This window comes from Schistocerca gregaria, chromosome 7 (assembly GCF_023897955.1).
Source record: "Schistocerca gregaria isolate iqSchGreg1 chromosome 7, iqSchGreg1.2, whole genome shotgun sequence".
Taxonomy (NCBI): Eukaryota; Metazoa; Arthropoda; class Insecta; order Orthoptera; family Acrididae; genus Schistocerca; species Schistocerca gregaria.
The window spans coordinates 53,842,134-53,868,819 of NC_064926.1; the positions used below are offsets into that span (position 1 = coordinate 53,842,134).

Here is a 26,686-nt window from a genome sequence, read left to right on the forward strand (position 1 = left end):
GTATACTATCCACCTGCAACCCCCCCCCCCCCCCTCACTTACCGACCTTAATGACAGTGAAAAATTAAACCGCGTGTACCTAATGGAAATTTGGGGAAAGCAATCGTCACCGAAGTTAATCTGTCGTTAAGGAGGGAGGAAAGGGTTACATCTAAATGAAAGGAAAAATGCAAATGAAAGTGGTGGAAATTTTGAAAAGGGGTAAAGTTAAAAAAGAAAGTAAATGTTCGGCCGTTACGTTAACAATTAACTAGCGGTAATTAGATATTTGAGATTTTGGGAAAATTACAGTCGCCAGTCCTATGGACAATTACTATAGTAACTGAAAAAGAAATGTTATTGCACATACAATTAGCACTAAAAGCGTGGCAACTGAAGGTTGACACGTCTTGTGTGAAAACTGAATGTTTGTCAGAAGTAATAAATTTCGCTACACTCTAACTTAATTTAGCAAAAGAATTAATAAAACCGGAAAATTGAAAGTTAATATAGTGACTGAAATTAATAGTGAGCTTTGTTTCTGAAGCACTACGAAATTCAGTAAAATAAGGTTAGTCTTGGGCTACCTCAACAATCATTTCAAAAGCTACTTGAACCTACGCAATTTAGAAATTAGAGATTTATCTTTGAACTTGAATTAAATGATTCTGAGCAATTAACAATAGTAAAATTTAGTACGTACCAAGCTGAGCTGCAGTCACAGGTAAGCTAAAATATGGTACCAAAACTCGCACTCTTAATTTGTGCTTGTGTAATCTAAATATTGTAGCCAGCTATGAATACCTTAACTGTACATTTAAATTAAAACAGTGAAATGGAATGATATTACTTTAATGCTGGCGTTTGAATTTCAACGACACTCGAGTTCATTTCGGAAAAGGAAGGGACTCTGCTTGGTAATGCAATTGGGACAATGAGCAACAAAGGTTCATGCTACGTTGCTGTAATTTAGTGATGCAACAATTTTAAAAGCTGAGGTCTGCCATACAGTTTTAAAACTTTACGTGCTTCCAGTCTTCCTTGTTGGTTGAAGGTTTGAAGTCGGTCGGTCGAGGAGGTGGCGACAGTCACTCATTGTCGGCCGTCGCTGTTGCAGAAGCTGGATGTTGGCGCACCTTCTTCTCGACACGGTCTCCAGCCGAAACGGGCTCTTGATGTGCCCCAGCTAATGCTTCCCGTCCGCGACACCGTGTCAGAAAGTATCATAGCAAGTAAAGCGCAATTACATGCTGCCAAACCCCGAAAGCGTGGCAACTCACGGGAGCGTCACACAACACACCTGCTTCATTGCCCTACTCCCGCCAGACTCTGCTCTGCCCGCGCTCCACGCGGCAGAATTAACACTACCAAAGATCCTACAAACTTTGGTTCTCCACCCGACCTATCGATGTGATCGTTCGATAGCATAGTTTCCCTAGGCCAGACCCAGCATAAAAATACAAAGAATATTTAAAAAACAAACCATTTATACATCGACATATATATATAGTAAAACAAATATATAAAGACACAGAAATGTCATATCTTCAGGAGGTAACAAAATAAGGAAAAACCTATAGTACAATAGATGGAAATAGAAGGATATGCATTTCCAGCGCTACACACGCTTCCCTATAGATTACTCCTGATTTTATCAGACTTTGTACAACATAGCAGCATTTTACCTAGTCGAACGTCTTTTGTAAGGTGTCGGAACTTATAAGGGTCTTATGATATTTCGTAAGTATTTCTCCCACTGTCAAGAGTAGGTTCAGACATATCCCTCTCATCCACCTACCTTTCCTAAAACGTTCTTGTATTCGTTTCCAAACAAAGTGAAAGCAGCTACAGTGACAGCATTCGGTTAATCGCACACAGAGGACAGAGGACGTGTACTTTAAAATCAACGAGTTCAAAATACATTTGTCGATTGAAATGAGGGTTGGAAAAAACAGTGGCAACTATTTATTCACAACCAATACGAAAGAGTTACATGTTGGCTCATGTTACTGTCGTTTAAAGTAGTCACTAGCGTTGTGTAGAACCCGTTCCCAGCGATGTGGAAGGCGTAGTATGCCGTCAGCAGAGCCTGTTCTGTTGATGGTGCGAATGCCCGTCGAATCTCTGGAACAGTTCTGAAGCTAATGCCACGAAGTGGTTCCTTCATGTTCGGAATCAAATCAAATTCACTGGGACTTAAGTCCTGGGAGTATAGTGGACGGTACAGTACTTCCCAGTCCCATCTAGCGAACAGAGCAGCCACAGCTGGCGCTGTATACGCCCACGCTTTGTCGTGTAAAATGATGAGTGGGTCGCTGAGAAAGTGTCACCGCTTCTTTCCCAAAGCTAGTCCCAGGTGATGCTCCAAAAACGAACAGTAATACTGTGAATTTACTGTCTACCGTGGAAGAACGTAATACGTTAGGATAACACCATCACAGTCGTACACGAGAATCACCATAACTTTAGACCGCTCCATCAACAGAACGGGCTCTGCTAACGGTATACTACGGTTTCCACATCGCTGGCAACGGATTCTACACAACGCTGGTGACTACTTTGAAGGACAGTAACAGGTACAAACATGGAACTCTGTTATATCGGTGGTGAATAAATAGTTGTCACTATTTAACTTCCAACACTCGTATTTTACTTCCCATCAGCCATGAATTAAGCGACGTTCTTCTTAAAACACAACAAGAAGCTCTAAAAAAATCATGCTAACGGGACAAAAATCGTTAGACGCATTCATGTAGAGACGAACATATGATTACAGTTTCAGAAAAATTGGTTGATTTGTTCAAGAGAAAGAGCATGACAAATTGAGAAAGGCAATAACGCGTTGGTCCACATCTGTCCCTTACGCAAGCACTTATTCGGCTTAGCACTCGTCGAGAAAATTAGTGGATATCCTCCTCAGGGATGTCACGCCTAATTCTGTCCAACTGGGGACTTAGATAGTCAAAATCCTTGCTGGTTGTAGCATCCTGTCATTAATACACAGAACGTCGTCATTCGCTGAGTGATCATGTAATGCTACCGGCCAATGTAGGGTTTGGCAAACGCAAAGAAAGCCTGTAGTAACTCTCGCCTTGTGGGGGTGGGCATTATTTCACTGAAACGTAAGTCCAGATGACTTGCCCTGAAGGGCAGCTAACGGAGCGCAGAATATCGTCGGCGACGTGCTGTGCTGTAAGGATGCCGCACATGACAACCAAAGGGATCCTGCAGTGAAGTGGTTGTTGGGCCGTTTGCACGGCGATAGTCAGGTCGGTACCCTACCACCATTTCGACTGTCTCCACACACGTCTCCGCTACTCATCGGGGGTTAGAAGTGGAACGCATTACTGAAGACTGTTATAGTCCAGTCGTATTGTAGCACGACTTGTCTGGAGACGCTCCAGACAGCGGGGGGATACCAACTTGGTTAGTGGTTTCCATACGGCCTGACAACCAAGAGTGATTCAGGATCCCTTTGGTAATTTTCCATGGCTCCCTCACGGTACAGCGGTACGTTGACGATATTCTATGCCATGTTACGTTGTCCTTCAGGCCAAGCCTCCATGGGTGCCCGACACGGCGAGGGTTTCTTTTCGTTCTACACTCCTGGAAATTGAAATAAGAACACCGTGAATTCATTGTCCCAGGAACAGGAAACTTTATTGACAAATTCCTGGGGTCAGATACATCACATGATCACACTGACAGAACCACAGGCACATAGACACAGGCAACAGAGCATGCACAATGTCGGCACTAGTACAGTGTATATCCACCTTTCGCAGCAATGCAGGCTGCTACTCTCCCATGAAGACGATCGTAGAGATGATGGATGTAGTCCTGTGGAACGGCTTGCCATGCCATTTCCACCTGGCGCCTCAGTTGGACCAGCGTTCGTGCTGGACGTGCAGACCGCGTGAGACGACGCTTCATCCAGTCCCAAACATGCTCAATGGGGGACAGATCCAGAGATCTTGCTGGCCAGGGTAGTTGACTTACACCTTCTAGACCACGTTGGGTGGCACGGGATACATGCGGACGTGCATTGTCCTGTTGGAACAGCAAGTTCCCTTGCCGGTCTAGGAATGGTAGAACGAAGGGTTCGATGACGGTTTGGATGTACCGTGCACTATTCAGTGTCCCCTCGACAATCACCAGAGGTGTACGGCCAGTGTAGGAGATCACTCCCCACACCATGATGCCGGGTGTTGGCCCTGTGTTCCTCGGTCGTATGCAGTCCTGATTGTGGCGCTCACCTGCAGGGCGCCAAACACGCATACGACCATCATTGGCACCAAGGCAGAAGCGACTCTCATCGCTGAAGACGACACGTCTCCATTCGTCCCCCCATTCACGCCTGTCGCGACACCACTGGAGGCGGGCTGCACGATGTTGGGGCGTGAGCGGAAGACGGCCTGACGGTGTGCGGGACCGTAGCCCAGCTTCATGGAGACGGTTGCGAATGGTCCTCGCCGATACCCCAGGAGCAACAGTGTCCCTAATTTGCTGGGAAGTGGCGGTGCGGTCCCCTACGGCACTGTGTAGGATCCTACGGTCTTGGTGTGCATCTGTGCGTCGCTGCGGTCCGGTCCCAGGTCGACGGGCACGTGCACCTTCCGCCGACCCCTGGCGACAACATCGATGTACTGTGGAGATCTCACGCCCCACGTGTTGAGCAATTGGGCGGTACGTCCACCCGGCCTCCCGCATGCCCACTATATGCCCTCGCTCAATGTCCGTCAACTGCACATACGGTTCACGTCCACGCTGTCGCGGCATGCTACCAGTGTTAAAGACTGCGATGGAGCTCCGTATGCCACGGCAAACTGGCTGACACTGACGGCGGCGGTGCACAATTGCTGCGCAGCTAGCGCCATTCGACGGCCAACACCGCGGTTCCTGGTGTGTCCACTGTGCCGTGCGTGTGATCATTGCTTGTACAGCCCTCTCGCAGTGTCCGGAGCAAGTATGGTGGGTCTGACACACCGGTGTCAATGTGTTCTTTTTTCCATTTCCAGGAGTGTATTTGCGCTTGGCAGACCCTAACTTGACCAGAAACGTCACCGGGTCCTCTCCGCTTGAGAACGTTTGGAGTATTATGACTAAAGAAGTGGTAACAACTTGATGTTTTGCTATCCGATGCACCAATTGGACAGAAACTGACACTACATCCTTCTGGAGGACATCCAGCAATTCTGTCAAACAGTGCCAAGCCAAATAACTGCTTGCATAAAGACCAGAAGTGGACAAGCACGCTGTTGACTTGCTCAGTTTGTAATGGTCTTTCTCTTGAACAAACGGTCCAATTTTTCTGAAATTGTAATGCTTTGTTTGTTTCTACATGTACATCAAGTCTTCCGATTTCTATCCCGTTCCCATAATTCCTACGTGGAGCGTCTCATTTACTTCTTACAGGGTGTAACAGTGGTGCATCCAGTTATTGCTGTAATTTAAGAAGAATGTCACACATTTCATTTGCCAAAAGGATGGTAAATGTCTATCGACAAATATAGTTTGTGCCGGTTGATTTTAAAGCACACGTCCTCTTTGTGCGATTAACCGAATACCATAATTGGAGCTGCTTTCACATTGTTTGACGACGAGTACAAGAACGCTTTAGATAAGTTAGAGCGCTAATAAAAATCTTTCGACCATGTAAAATGCTGCTAGGAGCTAGAAGGTAGGAGTAATCTATACGGAAAGACGGATAGTGTACAATATGTACAAAAGCGAAATATACAAGAAGCATGGAAGATCAAGAAGGCTATAAGACAGAGTGTAAGGCAGAAAGTCACCTACCTCCCACACTGTTTAATCTATACATTGAAAAAGCAATGGTGCAGATAAAAAAGTTTAAGCGTAGTACTATGATCCATTTAGTATTAAGAATATGAATTCTAATACACCAATAACAGAAACAATGGAAATCTTAGAAAATAACTTAAAAACTCCATGCACTATAACCTGACTGCGTGAAAGTAAAAGTCAAGTTCTTGATGTCAATATTCACTTGTGACATTGGTATTGTCACTGACTGTGAGAAAGGACTGCAGGACTTGTCGAATAGAGTGTACAGGCTAATGAACGCACACTCGAGCAAGAGGAAACCGAAGAAAGGCAAAGTCATGATAAGGAGTACCTGAAATGAGGTTATCAATAATGTTAAAGAATTTTTCTACATTAGAAATAAAGAAGGCATAAAATCACTATTACAGGAAGATAACATTTGTGGCCAAGTCAGTTCCGCTAGTATCGAATATAGTCCTCAATTTGTGGAAGAAATTTATGAGAATGTATATTTGGAGCACAATACTGTATAGTAGCGAATCATGGATATCGGGAAAATGGAACAGATGAGAATGGAACCATTTTAAAAGTAGTGCTGTAGCAGGATGTTGAACATTTGATGGAGTGGCTGGAAAAGGAATGTAATAGTTGTCCACAGAATGCCGAAGATGGAAACATAGCGAAAATACTGGGAAGATGAAGGGACAGAATGATAGAATATTTGTTAAGACTGTAAGCGATGGCTTATACGGCAGCAGAGGGAAATGCAGAGGGTAAAAACTGCAGGGAAAACAAACATAGGAGTAGACCCAAGAACCAGTGGGGACACAGAGTGCAAGAGTAACTCCATGATGAAGAGTTCCGGACAAGAAAAAAATTCGTGACGGGCTGCATCAAATAAATCAAAAGACTCAGGACTAGAAAAATCAATAGGAACGCGTGATAGTGATGGGTGGTGAGTAGCTATCGCAATGAAACAGAAAACTTTGGCTTATCACGATAACCTGAATTGTAATAAACGACCTATGCAGTACAACAAATTAACTAAATACTAAGATAGTCACACACATTTAATCTGGAAAGAAAATCACCACAAGTGTGTTTCCGGTCAACAGAATTTTCCTTGTACGTAATATGGAGCCGCGGACTTCAGTATTACATGAGTTTCCAGAGAACTTTTCTGTTGTTTCCATTCAGTGAAGTGAGGAGATTTTTTTCATACAGTCGCTTATTTTAAGATCCAGCCATATTGATCAAGCGTCATTATTTTTATAGAAATTACTGCTAAGTTTGTGTAATTATTTAACGATAACTAAATCAGCAAAAAGAAAGAAGTAAATTAATTATCAGTTGACATTAAAACTGTAAGTATTAATAGCTCATCTTCCGAAGCCACCAGTAATTCAAAAGTACGGAGATAATGTTCTTTCTTAACTACTGCAGTTTACTGATCTGCTTGGTCTCCTTGAATGGCTAGGTATCACGGAAACTCAGGAAAGTCTTCCCGATTCGTGTGATTCCATGTGAATCCAGTAGTATTTTCTGTTCTGGTCTCTACAAATATTCTACACTGCTCTCTTTTACAAAAATAAGTTGCTTGCATCTGCTAAATAAACTTTTCCTCGTGGAATGCATATAGCGCGATTCCGAAGAACGTAAAATGAGGGTGTATCCATAACATTGTTAATGGTGCTTAAAATTGCGTGTGTCAATACAGGGTGTTCATTCATTTAATGTACGGCAAAGAGAAATGCTCTCTGTAATAGGCTCAGACAATACGTCAGGAAGACACAGGTGTTTTCTGGTGGCGGTTTTTAATTAATACTTTTTAACTTTTTGATGTTAAATATATAAGCTTTGGAATTTAATTACCGCCATATTTTTAGCTAGGCTTCTCTACCGGGATTTTATGTTGGCGAGTGTAATTTTGGGACTTGATTTATGCCTAAAATCTATAGGACTTCGTTTTGCAAAAAGTGAAATTTTAGATTCCCGTTCTATTTTGAAGGCAAACGAATCGTATTCCACTGATTGTTGTCGTTAATATGCGGTCATTCACCAACTGACATCCTCACACAATGTAAGCCACACTCACCAAATTCAGGAATAAAAGCTGAGAAAAAAGGTATAATTGTTTTCAATTACATACGCAATGAAAATATATTATTATTATTATTATTATTATTATTATTATCAAAATGAGTACAAATAACAGAATCTCTACTTGATTGCGACCATACCGGACAATGACTGATTAAGAAGAGAGAGAGAAAAAAATTGACAGGTCCGTTTCATTTAACATAGATCATATTTACAAAGAGGTTTTATTATAATCGCAGTCTCTATTAAGCAGCGATAAAATCGTCTCAGCGCTACTGTGCGAAAACCCACAGTCACGAAATCCGCTAACACTTAGGGAACATTACACAGCTCTTGTATTTTTAAAAGATTTTCAAGTCTTTGAAAATAAAAATTAAAAATTTACATCGCTTCATTAACTTTTGGTCTTTAGATTGTCCGTTTTATTTTTTATTTAATTTTCGATTTTATTAGTTTGTGTTGGAATCTGTTTTAGCTTTGCTAGGCATGTAATTTGCCTCCCCATTCGAGTGCGAGCCTGCCGGAACCTGGCGAAACGACAGGAAAGGCATAGGCCTCCAGTTCCTTTCTCATAGTACTGAATAACGTTACACTCTGACAAAATCAGATCATTTAGTACAGTTAATCAGGATGAACAAATAACATCGCAGTTAGTAATTTTCATTTCTTTCGACAGTTTACAACAATCACTCAGTTGAACATTATTCATTCTTGCTCGACTGTTGTAAAGGCGACGCACTGAAGTCGAAGTCAGTCGTGCTGCAGCATTCGCCGCTGCTGTGGTGTAGAGCGGTCACGGCGGCGTGCTCACGATGTTTACAAATCTGCATCCGTGTGAGCCACTACGATCTGCGTTGTCTGCGATTGAGCAAGAAGAATGCGGAGTTCTGGGTCGGTTGTGCTCGACAGGATCCAGTCAGCTTATGATACAGGGTTTCACGAAACATTCATAGACTGGGCCCAGTAACACAATTTTTAATACACACTCTCTAAAAAGAATTTTAAAGTAGGTAGCTGTAATCACTTGCAAAACTAATTTACATCAGTTTGTTCGGTGATAGCTGTAGGTTACATAGTATACATATTTGCGATCTGATACAGAGGGTGTAATGTACGGTTTTTGTTCATGCACTTTACTGTCAGTTGACTTCAACACCGTTACTGCACAAAGACGTTCATGTTAGTTTCGGTTTTAGCACATTCATTATTGTTCGCAGAATACCTTACATTACAGATCTTTGCAAAGTACTTATCAAAGTTTTCGTTTCTTAAGCGCTTTGCTTCGCTTCGGCGTGTAATAGTCACACGTGACGTCACATCCGTAATGTTCCAGCGGGACAGTCTGTTCCACAGTCTATGCGCTATACACACTATCTGAGTTTCACGTAACAACACTGTGTTCCAGTTCAGCAGGTCATCACACCACTTCAATGTCCGTTTTAATTTGAAAGTAAACCAATCGTACTCCACCGACTGGTGTCGTTAACAGATATCCTCACACAAAGTAAGCCACATTTGCTTATCAAATTCATGAAAAAAGCTGAGGAAAAAAGGTATGGTTATTCATGATTCTAAACACAATGAAATTAAATAATAATAATTATTATTATGTGAAATGAGTACAAGTAGCAGAATCTCTACTTAACTGCCACCGTGAGTACACAAATTCACTTGCCACTAAGAGTGCGGTCCAATCGACGTTACTGCAAAGTGTATGTATTTATTTGACCAGTCGAAATTGTATTATCAGTCGTACAAGGTCTCTTGATAACACATATTTCTTTTTGACCTTCCATAAAGAGTCCTCCCGTGAAAGGCAAATTGGCGTGCATTTGTTCCCCACTGACAGTTCTGTTTGTCATAGAGAACTTATTATCATGGCATGTCGGTATATGTCATGTTACTTACAAATGTGTACCATTTACGTAGTGTTTTATGTTTTATGTCTTTCTCTTTCCTCTTACAATTCTTCGCGACATTAATTTCGTTGTGTGGCTGTTTGGGGCATTGAAGAGTAGCTTTACAGTGTTTTGTCAGTATGTAATGCGAGTTTATTCATTACTATTGGAGCTAAGGCCATCACTGACTGTTGTTACCTCACACAAACTGGTGTGTACTGTTGAAATTAGTCGCGAGAGTTAGTGCACAATACGAATCTGCTTATGGCACAATGTTGCCATTCCACTACTACCGGACTAATATCTCGATAGGCCTATCATTTCAATTTAAAAACACTACACACAGTAGCTTGCGGTATATGTTTGCAAACTACATGATAGGCATAAACAGAAAATTATTTTATCCTACTAATCGTTGCATCTGGATAAAACTTAAAATGTACTAATAGAAAAACTTCAACATCTGCATGGCCTATGCCCTACTTTCTTTACATAGAATTACACAGCAAAAGAAATGGAATAATTGCATCCAGGAGAATAACATTAAAATTAGATCAAAATAAGATTCTTGTTACTTCTTTCTTGATACTATTAATGTAATGATTTTAATTAAAAGATTATTTATAAACTTCTACTACTATTGTGACAGGTTTCTTGTTCTGCAAAAGGTTAACTTAAGATATACTTATGCACGTGAAAAAAGTAAATTTGTCTTCAGACTATTATGTACACTGTGAAAAGTCTTATATACTAACATATTTACAAATTCTCATAATATTTAAATAGGCAAATCCACTCTAGGAAATGTTTACTCAGTAAAATATTTCTTTGTATCTTGTAATATGCGACGGATTTCATTCGCTACAGCTTCTCTGTTGGCCCACGGGGCAGAACACGTACAGTGGCAAAATGTTTCGTGAGGCTTTACTTACATTGTGAACACATATACTTTAATTATGCTGAGCCTTTCACCAGAAACAGTTATGTATTTGTTCAAAAGCTTAATCAGCTAGTTTTGTTGTGCAATGCTGAAATAAACTGATTCATAAACTTTGCTTCGTATTTCCTGTCTGCAAGACTCACATCAAATTGCTGTTGACTGGGCTGTGCTTGATCTGACAACAGGAAATGGATTGTCACATTCGGACTCGTTGACATAACTTGCTGTGAACCAGCTTGCTTTTAATGAGTGGTAGGGCTTTTAACACGCATTTGCCACACGAAAATCCCTTTCTTGTAAGGAATCTACTCCCCATGTGAAGCTCAATGATAAACCTCCACAAATAAGAATTGTGCTCTCTATAGCTCCATTACCTGCCTCAACTAATACATGAGTCTTCATACGTACTCCCTTTTACCCATTTCCAAAGGCACCAATGATCATACAATTGTGGGCCAGCAGCGTATGTGATGTCTGAAGTTCAGAAATCTTATTATAGAATTCAAAAGCTATACAATTTGTAGCCGCGCGCGTGTCAACAGTAACTGTAGTTGATATTCCACCTACTACTGCGTGAATTGAAGCTTCGATTGGTTCCTTTTCTCATAGTTTACACAAATGGTTTTCTTCGCAAAGTTCATCACTCAGATTATTGCGCTGATTATATATTATTAAATGCACGCTCTCATTACATTTGCCCCCTGCTTCTTCCGCGACCGCCATTTGAGGGCTGTATGACTGGGAATTTAGTTTAACGCCTCTGGAGTTCTGGGAGTAGTCTTGCCCACTACTTCTATAATTCTTACTGGTGGCTGTTGCCTCCAGTTTTGTCCAGAACTGTTGTGTTCAGCGACAGCGTTCGGTGCTGCAGGAGCGCTACCTGACTGCGTATTGGTTCCTGTGTTAGGATGCAAACTACTGTTTGACTGCAGTGGTGTTGGTTGCCAGCGGTTTGGTTGATTACTGTTATTACTATTGTAATTACCGTACCCTGGATAAGATATGCTGTCTCGCCCACGCCTCTTACTAAAAGGAGGACAATTTATTCCATCCCTTGGTCCTAGATTATTGTTACCATTGTAAGATTGAGGCAAACTACTCCCATTTTTGTTACCATTACCGCTTTTATTGTGGTATTGGTAACAGTTATTACTGTTGCTACTCCGTACTTGAGCATTACTTTCCCCGTTCAATATCGATTCTTCATGCGACAGGTCAATAGAATCAAGCGTTGACATGAAAAGTTCTACATCTGAATCTGGTACATGAAGTAGTTTTTCTTTTATTGTTATAAGTAATTGCGATTTTAAAATCCATATGACTTCTTGTTTCGGCATTGTTTCATCCCAGTATTTCGTCTTGGTTATATACTTCTCAATTTATTTACTCCGTGTACCTGCTTTACTATTGTGCATCTCGGGATTATATATCTCACGCCTTAAACGTTCTTGTGTTTTTGCTGACCAATATTTATTTAGAAAAGCTTTCTCAAATTACTCATACGTATGGTAATAATCTTTTACTTTATTCGCCCGTAAGGATCCATCACCTTGAATATGGTTAGTAACAAAATGTATTTCCTGACCGACCGGTGTAGCCGAGCCTCAGTCTGGAACCGCGCGCCCGCTACGGTCGCAGGTTCGAATCCTGCCTCGGGCATGGATGTGTGTGATGTTCTTAGGTTAGTTAGGTTTAAGTAGTCCGAAGTCCTAGGGGACTGATGACCTCAAAAGTTAAGTCCCATAGTGGTCAGAGCCATTTGAACTTTTTTTTTTTGTATTTTCTTTTTACCGTTCCATGACTTTAGTAGTATTACACGGAAGCTTTTGATACAAATGGCAGGGTGTGGTATTTTGTGATCTGGTGTAAATTTTTGGAATTGTCTGTATTTTAGTAAGCTCTCTTCCACAAGTATGTTAGAAAGAGAACTGGCCGCCCCCTTTCACAAGCTACGTGAACGGTTTGCGGACTGGGCATTGTTGCCGAGCAATTAATAAGTATTGTTGCTCGAGATGTCGGAAGCTGCGCCTGTGGCAACTTACTGACAAGTAAGTCAGCCTCGGCTGCTGCGTTTTTTATCGCTGCGAGCGCCCTTTCTAACGAGTGTACTTCGTGCGTAGGTGTCTGTTTCCATTCAGAAACCTGTTCGGTGTTTTCACCTAACATGTTTGCTGCAGACAAACCTTCATTTGTCGCCTTCTTTACGGTTAGGAGCTGTTAGTTCCGCAAACGTTCTTGAAACTGGTCGTCTTTCATGTTCTACCAGTTTACAAAGTCAAGAATAAACTGATTGCCTTTCTCTACAAACTTCGCTTCTACAGACTTCTCCTGTTCGATAGCGAGTGCCTGTACGTGTGTAGCTATTTGCTGCACATCATTTTCTAATCTACTTTGTGCTGCGTTAACGTGCGCGACCTGCTGGGTTACATCATTGACAGCTCCGGGCAAGTGCTTGTATGTTCTTCGCGTTTCGTCAAATTCATCGCTAATTTTTTTGAAGTTAGTTTCAATTTTACTGAATTTTCTATCAATATACTGTATCTCACATACACCAAACAAACAGTCCAGTTGATGATCTTAATTACAGAACAGAACTATTGCGAATTCCATATGAAAAGTGAGGAGTTACATAGGGGAGAACCAGGGTCTGGAAGTACCGCAAATACATTTAGAACGAACAGAACTATTGCGAATTCCATTTAAAAAGTGAGGAGTTACATAGGGTAGAACCAGGGTCTGGAAGTACCGCAAATACATTTATGAACGATACACAACTTGTCACATTTGACAAATTGGTGCCATGGTAAAATAAATGGTACAGTAATGGACAAATGACTGAGAGTCTATCCTTGATAGATTAATGGACAGTGAAATTTACCATTTACCATTTACCATTGAAAAAAGCAAAATTCTTTAACATTTGCAATAAGGCTCATAACAAAATAGATGGACGAATACCACAGAGTGACGACAGATACGTTAAAATACCAAACAACATATCAGTCTAACTAACAGAAATAGGCCTCACTTAGACACATGCGCCAATAACGGCACACATTACCACTAGGCACAGGCAGCCACCAAAAAGAACTGAACACCGTACTAGCAACAGATAGTCGATACAGTTACCATGTAGTAATAATTTTTAGGAATAATATCACGAAATTAAAGCAGTAATCACTTAGTAATTACCACAAAAAGACGAAATGTTACAGAAAGATACGTTGAATTCACAAGTATAGCAACAACTCAGAGTGAGACTGAAAATGAAAACAATACATGGCATACAATGACTCCAACCACATACAGTCACACACAGACACACACACACACACACACACACACACAAGCGCGCGCGTACCCATACGCATACAGGAATAAATTAGAAGGTAACGCATGTGGACGTGAGAGATAACAAGATGAAATTAAATTTGACACCAGAAATTACAGAAAACGTGCTCAACTTCTGGTGTACACTGATAGCAACACTTAAATGAAGTTACTTCTAGGGAGGCAGATATGGAAATCACTTGCGTAATCAATCAGAAACAACTGATAGCCGTACAAGAAAACTATTAAATTCATCACCCATAACAGAAAAGAAGGAATAACAAGTGATTTGACAATCCTGGTAATCGACCATTTTTTGAAAATTATAAATCACCTGGTACACTGTCAGATGTAGACATATCATCATACATCTCCTCATCACACATTACCGCAATCCTCAGTTCACATCGCACATTCATCGTTTATCATATCATCGTATCATGATTTACCTAGAAATTGCAGTATGTGTTCTTTCTGTTTCATATCCACAAAATTTATTTTTGCCCAGATATTTGTGTGAATGGACTAATCCCAGTTGGGACGCAATATTGTAGACACAGTACAGTTAGAGTTTTCGCTTTGTCAAGTACTCAAATTACTTCAAAGAAAGTTGCCAGTCCCTGTAACACTTTGAAATCACAACATCACGATTGGATAGAATATTTAGGCAGCTTCTTTTCTGTCAGCATTTGTCAGTACTCCATCGTCTGTAGAAATCTCCGGTTGCGATTACATAATCTGCAAGGTTATTAATATACGATTAAGCCTCCTAATACACTTGACACTAACTTTGATGTCACTCACAGCCTTTATATATGAGTAGAATTTCTTTCGATTTTGTGAAAGTCCTTCGACAGTATTCTGTTATGCTAATCGTCGAAGGCTTTATGCATTGCCCTCTTGACAGTGAAACACACGTTCAGTTCAATATCTCCGTGTCTATAGTCCTGTGTTTTGTTTAACATCTGTTATGCAATAGTCTATTTCCTTCCTAATGTATTTATAGAGTCTGTATACCACCATCAATTATTCTACTAGCTTCATATTTACCCACCGTACTACGTCTCTATCTAGCTTACTGAAGAGGTAAGTCTCCATATTTCTTTTTGCTGTCTTTGGACTTTTGGGGTAAGTCTCCATATTTCTTTTTGCTGTCTTTGGACTTTTGTAAATATTGTTGCCTCAATTACTTTTCGTCCAGTGATACCAGTTTCTAGGTGAACATCCTCAGTGAGATCATATCCCTTTTTTGCCATTATGAATGAACTTCTGAAGTATCTGTTCAATGCGTTAGGTTCGTACGAAAGTTTATATCTTTTTGTTTCGCATGTTGATATTCTGGTTGCTTTGGGTTTATCTATCGATTGCCATTTTTATTTGTGGATTATTGTTGCTATTTGAGTTCGCATTTTGTCATACTGCCATTTGCAGATAGTCGATGGAGCTCGGGCACTAGAAAACGGAGAGCCGGGTGGAGAAATCGAAACATTTCCGACTCATTCATTTAAATCCAACAGAGGTGTGAAAGTAGTGGAGTCAGACGTGTAAGGAGATAATGCCACTTGACGGAGTACGGCTGAAAATAGTTCTGACATTAGTGACTGCACATTCAGGAAGACCTTCAAGGTCTGATGAAGGTGCTTTAAAAACATTAATGCAGATCATTGTACCAGAGAACTGAAAAAGTTATGAAATGTGATTACTTCACTATCGTGAGGCTTTTGAATGCAATGAGGAAAGTTCAAAAATCGGCTGTACGGGTACCGCATGCTCGAGGCCAAAACCAATAAAATCTTCTGGTGGACATATGTGCCCGTCGGCTTCGCCGTCATCAACACCGACCATTCCTATCCTGTATCGTTACTGGTGATGAGAAATTGTGTCATTATACTAACATAAGGAAAACAAACTTTTTAGCCCAAACAAAACAGCAGCTCCCCGTACAAAGACGGGTGCTCGTCCACAAACGATACTGTTATTCATCTGTTGGAACAGTGATGGTGAGGTGTACTACGAATTGCTTCCCCGAAGTGCAGACCTCACTGCTGGTGACGGTTGGTATCAGCAACTGAGACGTCTTGCAGACATAGTCCAAGAACAGTGACCAGCAAGACTGTGTAAAGTGATGTTATTCCACGATAACGCTCTACCTCAATATAGTAGAGTGATAAAAAACAGTATACAGGAGTTGGTTTGGGATGTCACACCGCACGCATCTAGTTCACCTGACTTTGCGCCCTGAGATTCCACTTTTTGCGCTTACTGTCGAACAGCCTTGTAGGATCTTTTCTTCCGGACGAAAATGCGCACCGAAGATGGCTCGACGAGTTCTTGTCCACAAAAACACGTGATTTCTACAGTCGCGAAATCGAAAAATCACACCAGCATTGGCAGACTGTTGTACATAGTGGAACAGAATATATTAGTGATGACTTCTGTTTCTGTTGTGTATATCTGTTGTGTTTATTTAACTTATGGAAAAATGCCATGAACTTATGCACCGACCTAACAATTTTGAGAGTGTGCATTTCACAGAGTTTCGCGGGATGAAAATTTTCTATAGTTTCTGCTCCGCTATTGCAGTAAAAATACATTAACTCCTACATACAAACCTGTGGCGTATTTCATATCAACTAAAATTGAAAAAAATTCAATCGAAGGTAACGTGAACAAAAGAGCGAGATGCAACACACCCTCTCCTGCTTTCGTCTCTAAGTTAGTACAGACTCCAAACAGGTACGAGTGATACTCTTTCAGTTACTGAAAAAAGAAAGATCAAATCTTATAGAAAGGAAATAAAAATATGTGTTTTAAACAAAACCTTTAAATAACGTTGGGAACGGATAATCATTATTACAAAGTGAATAATATGATAAAAACACTGAAGAAATACTTCTTGACGTATATAATAAAATACATACTTCTACCTTTTCATTTAGTTTGATGCAAGTACAGTACACTATTCCTTATAGGCTAAACAAAATGTCTTATGTCCTGAACGCTTGCATCGGGACTTACAAACCATTAGGTGGTCCTTAACTTTACAGTCACAATTGTTAGATTAGATACACCAAATAGCTGCTAATAACGAGTAACCTTTGTTTACAATTACATCAGACTGTTTCGGCTTTATCGCCATTTTAAAGTACCTGCAGTTACAATTTTGGTGAGAATGGGAATGAATGTCAATGTCATCCATATCAAAGTAGCTGTCTTGTACTCACGTCCAAATTGTTGTGGCGTCCATATTACGTCGTTAGTGAGTTGTTTTGTAACTGTCACTGCTTTAATAAGATCGCAAATATTGTTGTCAAGATGTTAAAATTAAACGTTAATTACGACGTGACAGCAGTTTGACATTTCCGCTATTACGACTCTATATGTTTACAAAGATTGTACAGATGAACAGCGATATTATTTTACTAACTAAAATTTTTTACGAATATCTTTGTTTGTTGCATATGTTACTTCCAACGTATCTATTTTCGTGTTCTATAAGTTCAATAAAGTTTTTAAGGTAGCATTTGCTTCTAAATTCTGTATGTTTGTTTAATATTTCCTGTGGGTATTTTGTCGTGTACATATAAATTTCTAATTCCTCAAGAATGTCCATTGAGAAAGCTTTTGTCTTCTGGGGAGAATCTGCAGTGCATTTTCGTTCGTGTCAGCAGTGTGCTTTTGATTTTTCAAGTGTAAAAGAAGCTCAACTCATTATATTCGCTCTCTCTAGTTTGTTCTTTAAATCTCACATTAAAATTTCTTCCTGTTTGTTCAATGTAAAAGGTATTACAGCTAACACATGTTATTTTATGTATGCCTGGGCTATATTTCGATATTATAGTGGTGGCGGAAAGTGGTTTTATTGAAAGGTTGTTATTAGTTCGAAAGACTAGTCGATTATTTGTGGCATTAATTTTGTTGGAGATTCTTCCAAGGTAGACGGCCGGTACTTATCTTATTTTCTGTGGCGGTGATGTTTCTCTACCTAGACATATCTCGCTATGTATTGTGTTCTGCTTTTGTGTTTTACATTTGTAATATAATTTTGTGATTATGTTGGGGCCAAAATCATGTGTAGAGGTTATATAACAAATTGTGTTAAGTTCGTCTTGAATTGCTGGGTTTTCTAATGGAAGGTTATTTAATCTATTACTAATTGAATGGAAAATGGTAGTTTATGATCCATTGGGTGACAGGAATTCTCATTTATAATAATGTCAGAAATGGTATTAGTTCTCTAGATGGCAAATGTGTGGCGATTACTATTTTTACCAATTGTGAGGTCTAGATAGTTAATGGTACTGTCTTTCTCAGTTTCCATAGTGAATTTAATTTTAGGGTGCAGTTGGTTGAGATTTTGGTGGATATTTTCGATTGTGTGGCTGCCGCCTACCAGCATGAGGGTATCATCAACATACCTAAAACAGTATACAATTTGGTTGAGAATAGGCCAATCTGAGTTAAAGAATTTATTATCCAGAGAATTTAGCACAACATCGGCTAATTTGCCTGATGCACTATTACCCATGGCTACTCCACCTGCTTGAGTATAAATTTTGTTGCCAAATTCTAAATAATTTTGTACGTATGCTGTTTCGAAAAGATTTATAATTTCAAGTGCCCCAGCCATGTATATTATCCTATATTGTAAGGGATTATATTTTATTATATGGATTATTTGCTGTACTGGCACATTGGTGTATAGATTAGTGACATCCAATAAAACAAATTTACCATTAGGTGGTATTTGTATGACTTTTATATCTCTTACCAGACTACACAAATTTTACATTGTGTACTTTTGGTTGAATGTGTAAAGTTTTATTATTAGAGTGATTAGTTTTTTGCTTATCAGATATGCTAGACTTCTTATGCAATTAATTACAGTCCGAATGGGAACTGTCGGTTTATGTGTCTTTGGTTGGGCTACTAATTTTGATGTTGTTAGATTCATTACTCTCCATGTTCTTTCTTCATCTTCAGTGAGAATGGTATTACAGTTAATTTTAGCTGCACATCTGTTGGTAGGATTTTGTACTAATTCAAAGAACGAAATAACCTCATCTAAATAGTCGTTTTTGTTAAGTATGACCACACTATTCCCTTTATCAGCTTTTAATACTATAGCGTCATTTAATAGCCGTTTGTGGTTTACGTTGTGTCGTATTTTCTGTTCTGTCATGGGCTGGTATTTGTTAGTATTCTAAATGCTTAATTACCTTTCTATAATGTTTATAATATTAACTGTAATTTCATTTTGTTTTCTGTACAAGAGATTAGCTACATCTATTGCAACTTTAGCAGTGGCTATCAAATGCTTTACAGAATTTTCCTGTAGTATTGGGGCTATGTTGTATTTCAGACCTTTAGTAAGGAAATTTGTTTCGTTATATGTGAATTCTATATTATGAAATTTTGTAAATGTGGGGAAAACTGAAAATCAGATTCATACTCATGTGTGGGATGCTGTATGTGATGCTGGATGTATACTGGTTTTTCGAGTTTCTTGTTATTGCTACGTCGAATATGTCTGTTTGTGTTCCATATATATCTATCTAAAAACTGTGCAATGTAATCAAAAGTTAAAAGTGTTACACTGTTACTTAACTTTAGATGTGCTACATAGAGGTCTTGATTCAATGTTTCTATTCTACGTAATTTGTCCTCTATTTCTTGTCTTATCCACCGTCTTCGTGCACAGGTCTTGGTTTGAAGTACAAGATATTGTATTGCTGTCACTTACGGTCATAGTTTATTGTCCTAATTAAAGTTCGAAACAATAGAGCTATCAATTGTAGGTGTGGTTTTTTAATGGATTCCAACATTTCAACAACTGTGTAATTACGTTTGTATGCATGACGTGAGGAAATGGGATAGCATGAGATATAGGCCTACTGCATATCAGACAGTAATGAAACTGTATGTGATGTGACAGTCGTAAATCATTTCTTAATTGCAAGAACTCACATGGTGAGTCGTTTGCCATGATGTCAGAAATATGGTTTATGGGAATTTTGTTAAGAACAATGAATTACATGATAATTTCAGCACCTACAGAAAATGATGATTATTGAGATTCGGATTACAGGTCCGAGTATTTCATAAAGCTGAGAAGAAGGAGAAAAGTAATGAAATTTCAAATACACAGCTCTTATATTACAACAGTAAGGGAGAATTTCCAGCAAACTATAATATGACAATCTACAACTTGTTAAATTAAATAAAAATATACGGAGATGTCTTCGACAGTGTGACAAACTACTGAAAACTTTTCTGAAAAAATCAAACTAGTCATCAAATATCATCAGATAACTTTCAAGACGGTACAACACTTAGCAACAGGATGAAAATTCTTCAACGACTCGAAGATTTTTACTTGGTTCAGTAGGTAGAACAGAAACGTAAATAAGCAATGAAAACAATAAATGAATCCGATATGACATGTATAAAAAAACACCGATGTATGAAGAAAGGAATGTCGTCTCTGGATTGCGACGATTCAACACATGTGGTTAAAGCCAAAGGCAGAGGGAAAAGAGTGTTCATGAAGAATGATTGTTCACCAAAGCTGGAATTGTTAATGCTCTATTTGGAAAGAATAGTGACAGACAAGACATAAAGTGTTGCAGCCTTATAGACAGTATCGTCATCACAGGTGTTCGATTTCTATCACACAAAATAGCACTCTCCCTGTATATGGGGCCACAAAACAGTAGACTGTTCGCAAGTCGTGAAGGAAAGCGTAGATCTGAATACTTCGTATGGGTGAAGTCGTTGGCTTACGTATCTATTTAGAAAGATTTTGTTCCAGATTCAGCAAAAACTGTTGTCTCAACAATCATGGGACAAGATCCTGATTCAATCTACAATTGAATTCTGAAAAACATACACGTTGCACTGCTGCATTAATTACAGTTTCCCGATGTTAGGGGAAATTCAAAGTTCGAAGATAAGTCAGGAAAATGTGTTCCATATCATGAAAACTACTTCTAGCAGTCCAAGCTAATGTTTGCAGATTTTTTATATAGCAAAATTAAGAAAGAATAAATGCTAATGGAGTATATCGCAACCATTTTCCTTTACCTGATGAGGTTTTTATTTAATCTGTAGCGCAGGTAAGCTTTCGAAAGATCTGAAACAACTTCATAGAAGATATTTCAAAATAGGCCTCAATATCAATCGTAAAAACAGTAGAATATGTATTAATACATCCTAAACAAAACAATACAGATCAACATTGAAGTAATAGACATGACCGAGTGATGAGATTTAGATGTAGGTCAGTCGAAGCGGACAACTAGATTTATAAAATACAACCAGGAGATTTTTTTATAAAATTAAACACTGTTTCAAAATCAAGAAGCTCCAGCGCAACCAAAACACAAATGACCAAGAAAAAATGTTATGCACCTTAATATAGCCAACGAAACTTATATCATCCACTGCTGGTTCAGATGATATAAGATTGGCTGCCTGGCCTAAGATGCATGAAATAATCTCCGAGCCAGTTTTATTTTGGTCCCCCTGCAGTTTGTCTTAAATGTGACGTCTACCGTCCACATGCATTATTGGCCTTACCTGTGACACTGATACTTGGAAAATTATGCCGAGAACATTCAAAATCTGAGAATTCTGAAGCGAGCTATGGGAGGACGCGTGTTACAAATTAATCAGACAGCCTGAGAATGAAATAGATCACATTTGACACTGAAGTGGAAGTTTTAGAGATTACTATAAAGAAAAATCAAATGAAGATGGGTAGAACATGTAGCTAGGGAAATGGATAGTAGGAGTATCATGAATTTCTTTGCTAGATTCCAAAAATTATGAAAAGGCAGAGAGGTCGACCTAATGGAAAGTGAGTGGGTGATAGTAGATGCAGGCAGGAGCAGCAAGCATGATGCACATCACTGATGACTGTATTCCATAATGAAGTCTAGGGATTCACGCTACATAGTTCGACCACTGTATGGAAGGGCAGATAACAACACTACAAATATTAAATGATGCGCAAATAGTGAGCCCTATTAACTCACCACATAGCTTACTCTGGCTTTTCAGGAATGACATAGTGGCATCCTCGAAAACATCATCTAACATGACGTTTAAACTATTCACTCTTCTTCTCTTGTATGAGTATTTAGCGGCAACGAGGTAGTGGAATGAAAACGATACTGTTGGGAAGGAAAATAAGACTCAGGCAGGCAACTAAATCAGCCATAGCAGAGCATTGTCTGGAACTTTGTCATTCAATGGATTACAATGACACCAAGATTGTGACACAGACCTCAAGATTTTGGGACATTGTCATTAAAGAAGCCATTGACATTAAGGTCACAGACAAGCTAATCAACCGTGATTCAGGATACCAAATCAGCACTGCCTGGAATCCAGCTTGTGAAAACTAAACGCAGGACACTCCGGGATTCTACAAGAAATAGAAGTGGAGACCGAGAGAACAGCCACGAGATAAGGTTGCGGACATTAGAGACCAGATCTGACACACCACAGATCATGTACTCAGAAGACGGCCAAGCAGGGCGCGGACGGCGGAGGGAACACCGGCGACCAGAGACGAACAATGTAGCCGCGTCTGGCGGGCGCGGACCACAGATGGAACACTCGAATCGGCGCTGACCGATTAGGGAACGCCCAGCTCCTCCCAGGCATAAATACTGGACTCGATCGACCCAAGGACCAGTCTCAGGTAGCACCTGAAGAAGACAGCGAGGCACGCTGTTGAAATATCGTGCGAGAACGACGCGAACATCCGGCTGGTTTCCCGAATATCCAAGATGTCAACAGATCGCCGGGAAAGCATGAAGAATTACAAGTAAACTGTTTCTTATTTCAAAAGTAATCGTCATAATTTTTAATTAATTTTTCTTTAAGAGAAGACTGTCAGTGCCTTGAACAAACAAATGTATCTCTTTACCTCTAGAACCATGATGGTATACAGCCACGCACGTCTTCGTCTGAAGCAAATTGACGGCCACAAATGACTTTCTCCATGGCCCCAAAAATACGGAAATCGTATGGGGAGAGATCAAGACTGATGTTTGAGGAGTTTGCAGAGACACTTCTGCAGCGCAGTCGAAACAACAGGCATGTCAAATCCGAAAAAGTCATGATCGACTTGTTCTCTGAATGCACAAGCGCGCTGGTCATTGACTTTCTGGAACATCGCTCCACAATTCACGTACAGCGATACGTGGAATGTTGACCAAAACAGCATGATCAAGTCCAGGCGCTCAAGAATGTTACCGAACGGCATCGTTATGTTGCAGGATAATGCCACCATGTTGCCAAGATAGTTTCGACTGCGCAGCAGTAGTCTGCACTTTATACTGCACACACACACCCCTGTTTCCTACAAATCAGGTCGTAGTACTTAAACAACGTGTCAAACAGCTTCAGATTTCAGTTCCAACGTACACTTCTCTATCTATAAGAATTATAATCGAAGAGCCCATAACAATGTAGTCCCAACCGGGCTGTACTGAAAACTTTCAACGCAACCTGAATTAATTATCAAGAATGGTAATAACACGTATCCCTCTCCTCTCCTCCAATCACAGCCTACTATTACAGTTACAGTATAATCCCATCTAGCCTGCACTAAGACGTATCAGAAATGTTTTGATCAAAATAATGTATCAAAGTATATGAACTGTCTAAACTACTGAAAATGTAGTCAACTTCTGATAAGAGATTTACATTCAATGATATGAGGGTGGTGATCACAAACTGTTTCAAAAATTTCTAAGTGTGCTGCAGGGTAGGCTGGGATGAGAAATAATTGTTAAGAGAAACATTCAATGTGTCACACTGTTCCAGAGCTAATTAGCATTGACGCTACCCAATCAGGTCTTTGCGAACACAAATTTATGCGGTCTACCAGATACAATTAGTATCAATTCTTCTCATGCCGTATATGGTATCACTAGAGACTGTTCATCCTTACTATTCTCCCACGTCCAGTTCTTCCATCACTTTTTTCGCTTTTAGAACTCCAAAGGAAAAACAAATCTGGCGACACCGTCCGCGGCGAGTCAAAGTAATTTGCCCACACAACGTCTGACAGGCCAAATTAAATGCTAATTAAATCAGAAACTGCGCTAAATATCGAAACCTTTTTCTCAATAATTATTTCTCAGCACAATCCATTCTGCAACACTCTTTTGAGGTTCTCAGCCTGTTTTCAGCAACCTTGTTCCTCATTTGCCGCGGAGTATTGGAATAATTATATGACTTATTCGCCATACAAATTAAAAGCTAATATTTGCTTATAAATAGTAAATTACGAATTAGGAATACGTCGAACATATATGTGTTACCTTAAATACTGTTCCATAAACTTCGAAAATCCGAAATAAAATGAACTGCTGTTACACATCCCAGTTTCTTACTATCACCAACCGAGGTCTCTAATTTTAAAAAGCGTCGCAAGTTACATCTCTATACCGTGAGTTGTTCTCACGATCACTAAAAGGAGTCACTACTGCTAAAAACTTCACCTCTGTCACGTTTGTTTTTATTCGCCAGTTTACGAGATTGGGAAGAACAAAGAAAGGAAAACACGATCGATGACAAGTATTCCCCAAAAACTACTGCTGACTCGCTAAAATACATCTAATTAACAACATCAACGTGTAATAAGTGTACCGCCACACACAGGCACAATACAATTTTATTTAATGACGCTAGGAATAACAATATAGGTTTTGGGAAGAAATAAGCTGGTTTATTAAACTATACCTCTCTAAGTTCAGAAAGATGTCGATTGTTTGGAAACATTCACTCGAGAGACAAATAAACGGAGCGAGATGTGACATTTCCAGAAACAATTTCAGAGTCGACATCTCGAAAATAACTAAAATTATTTATAAATTATTTACAGCTGACGTCTCACATTTTGCAACAAAATGGTTCAAATGGCTCTGAGCTCTACAGTACTTAGCAGCTGAGGTCATCAGTCCCCTAGACTCACAACTACTTAAACCCAACTAACCTAAGGACGTCACACACATCCTTGCCCAAAGCAGGATTCGAACCTGCGACCGTAGCAGCAGCGCGTTTCCGGTCTGAAGCGCCTAGAACCGCTCGGCCATAACGGAGGGGACTTTGCAACAACAATAAAACTTTGCATCCACTGTTTCAGCATCTAACTTGTGTACATTAACTATCTAAATGCACACAGTTTCCACCTTTCTCATAAGAAATATCTCTATGAAATTTGGAGTAAAATAAAACTGCATTATATGTAAGACTAACTCAGTACCTGCTGCTTCTTTACATATCCTGAATGGTGAGCACAGATTCTTTTTCTTAAAAAAATTTATATGGTTTTGAACCAGTTACTAAAGTGTAAATCTACACACTATAAAAGACTGAGTGACCTTTTAAATGGCTGTCATTCGTTTCATAATGAAAGTGTTCCAGTGGGTTTAATTTTATTTCATATAGTGAGTTAAAGGAGAAAGAGACAAATCTGATAAGTCGTTCTTCAGTTAGTAGCGTCAGTTCTACATCTGGCACTGAACTCTCCCATCTCAAACGAATATTCCTGTAGATGCAATCACATTTAAAGGTGCCACCTATTTTGTCATGAGCAATGATTATTTGTTATAGTAATTCAAATAAAAATAATTTTGTAAACATATATATTAGGCCCATTGAGATATTAATGTGTTAAAAATTAATTTCTTTTGCTGTGCAGTTCTCAAAAAGCTGATTTCTTGTGGTCTCTATTGAGTAGCTTTCTATGATTAAGTTTAGCCATAGAAGTATGGTCTTTCCCGAGTTCATTTCTGACCAAAAAGACATTCTGATTCCAGAACGAAATACCTTCATAAAAATTTCGTCTCCTATTTCAGCACTTGAGGGATTGGATTTCCAACTAACACAGAGGATTGAAAAATGCTTTAGTACATCTTTACTAATGAATCATTTAAAACAAACTTCATTCACTCTTTCACTACTCTGAGGGTTCAATTTCCCAAAATCCTGAAACACACATGTTTCTGTTTCCTACCGAGAAACCAGTTACCAATTTTTGTAGTTCTAGCTTGAAAATTGCCTTAATAGTGACATATACCTAAAAAAAATTCAGCCTTACTTCACCTTCTTTAGAACGGAATTTCGAAAAATCGCATTTTTAAACGATACTCACAATACATATTCGCTAAACTTCAAATTTCTGTCCTTAGATATTTGGGCTGAGAGTATCAGTCAGAAGATTACAATTTACAGAGAGATTCCACACATTGTGCAAAGCAGAATGAAGCAGCGTACTAAATATAGCTCAATTTTAATTTTTTACAATACTTACTTAAGCACTATGGAGCTTGCATGTTGATAAAACTGATAGGAAATTTTAAGTTATGAAGCACTCGTTTACGAGAAAATTTTGACAAGCGTAGCACACTTGCATTGTCTATAGACCTCTTAGCTAAATAGTTTTCGGTTTTTAAAGTGTTAGTCTAGCCTATTAAAATACATGAAGCTTGCTTGCTTATTATAATATGCAAGACAGCTACGAAGATTCGAGGAAACAAAGTTTTATTACCGTAAGATTTCGCACACTTTACTAGCTTCAAAGTAAATATTAACACATCCTAATTGTCTGTATTACTTATTAACTGTCAGATAG

General features: G+C 39.3%; 1 protein-coding gene across 1 annotated transcript in view; it reads left to right on the top strand.

Annotated features, from left to right (window-relative positions):
* The window catches only part of LOC126282283 (odorant receptor Or2-like), a 54,501-nt gene that overhangs the window by 23,157 nt on the left and 4,658 nt on the right, over window positions 1–26,686 (top strand). The gene's annotated exons all lie outside the window — the stretch shown is intronic.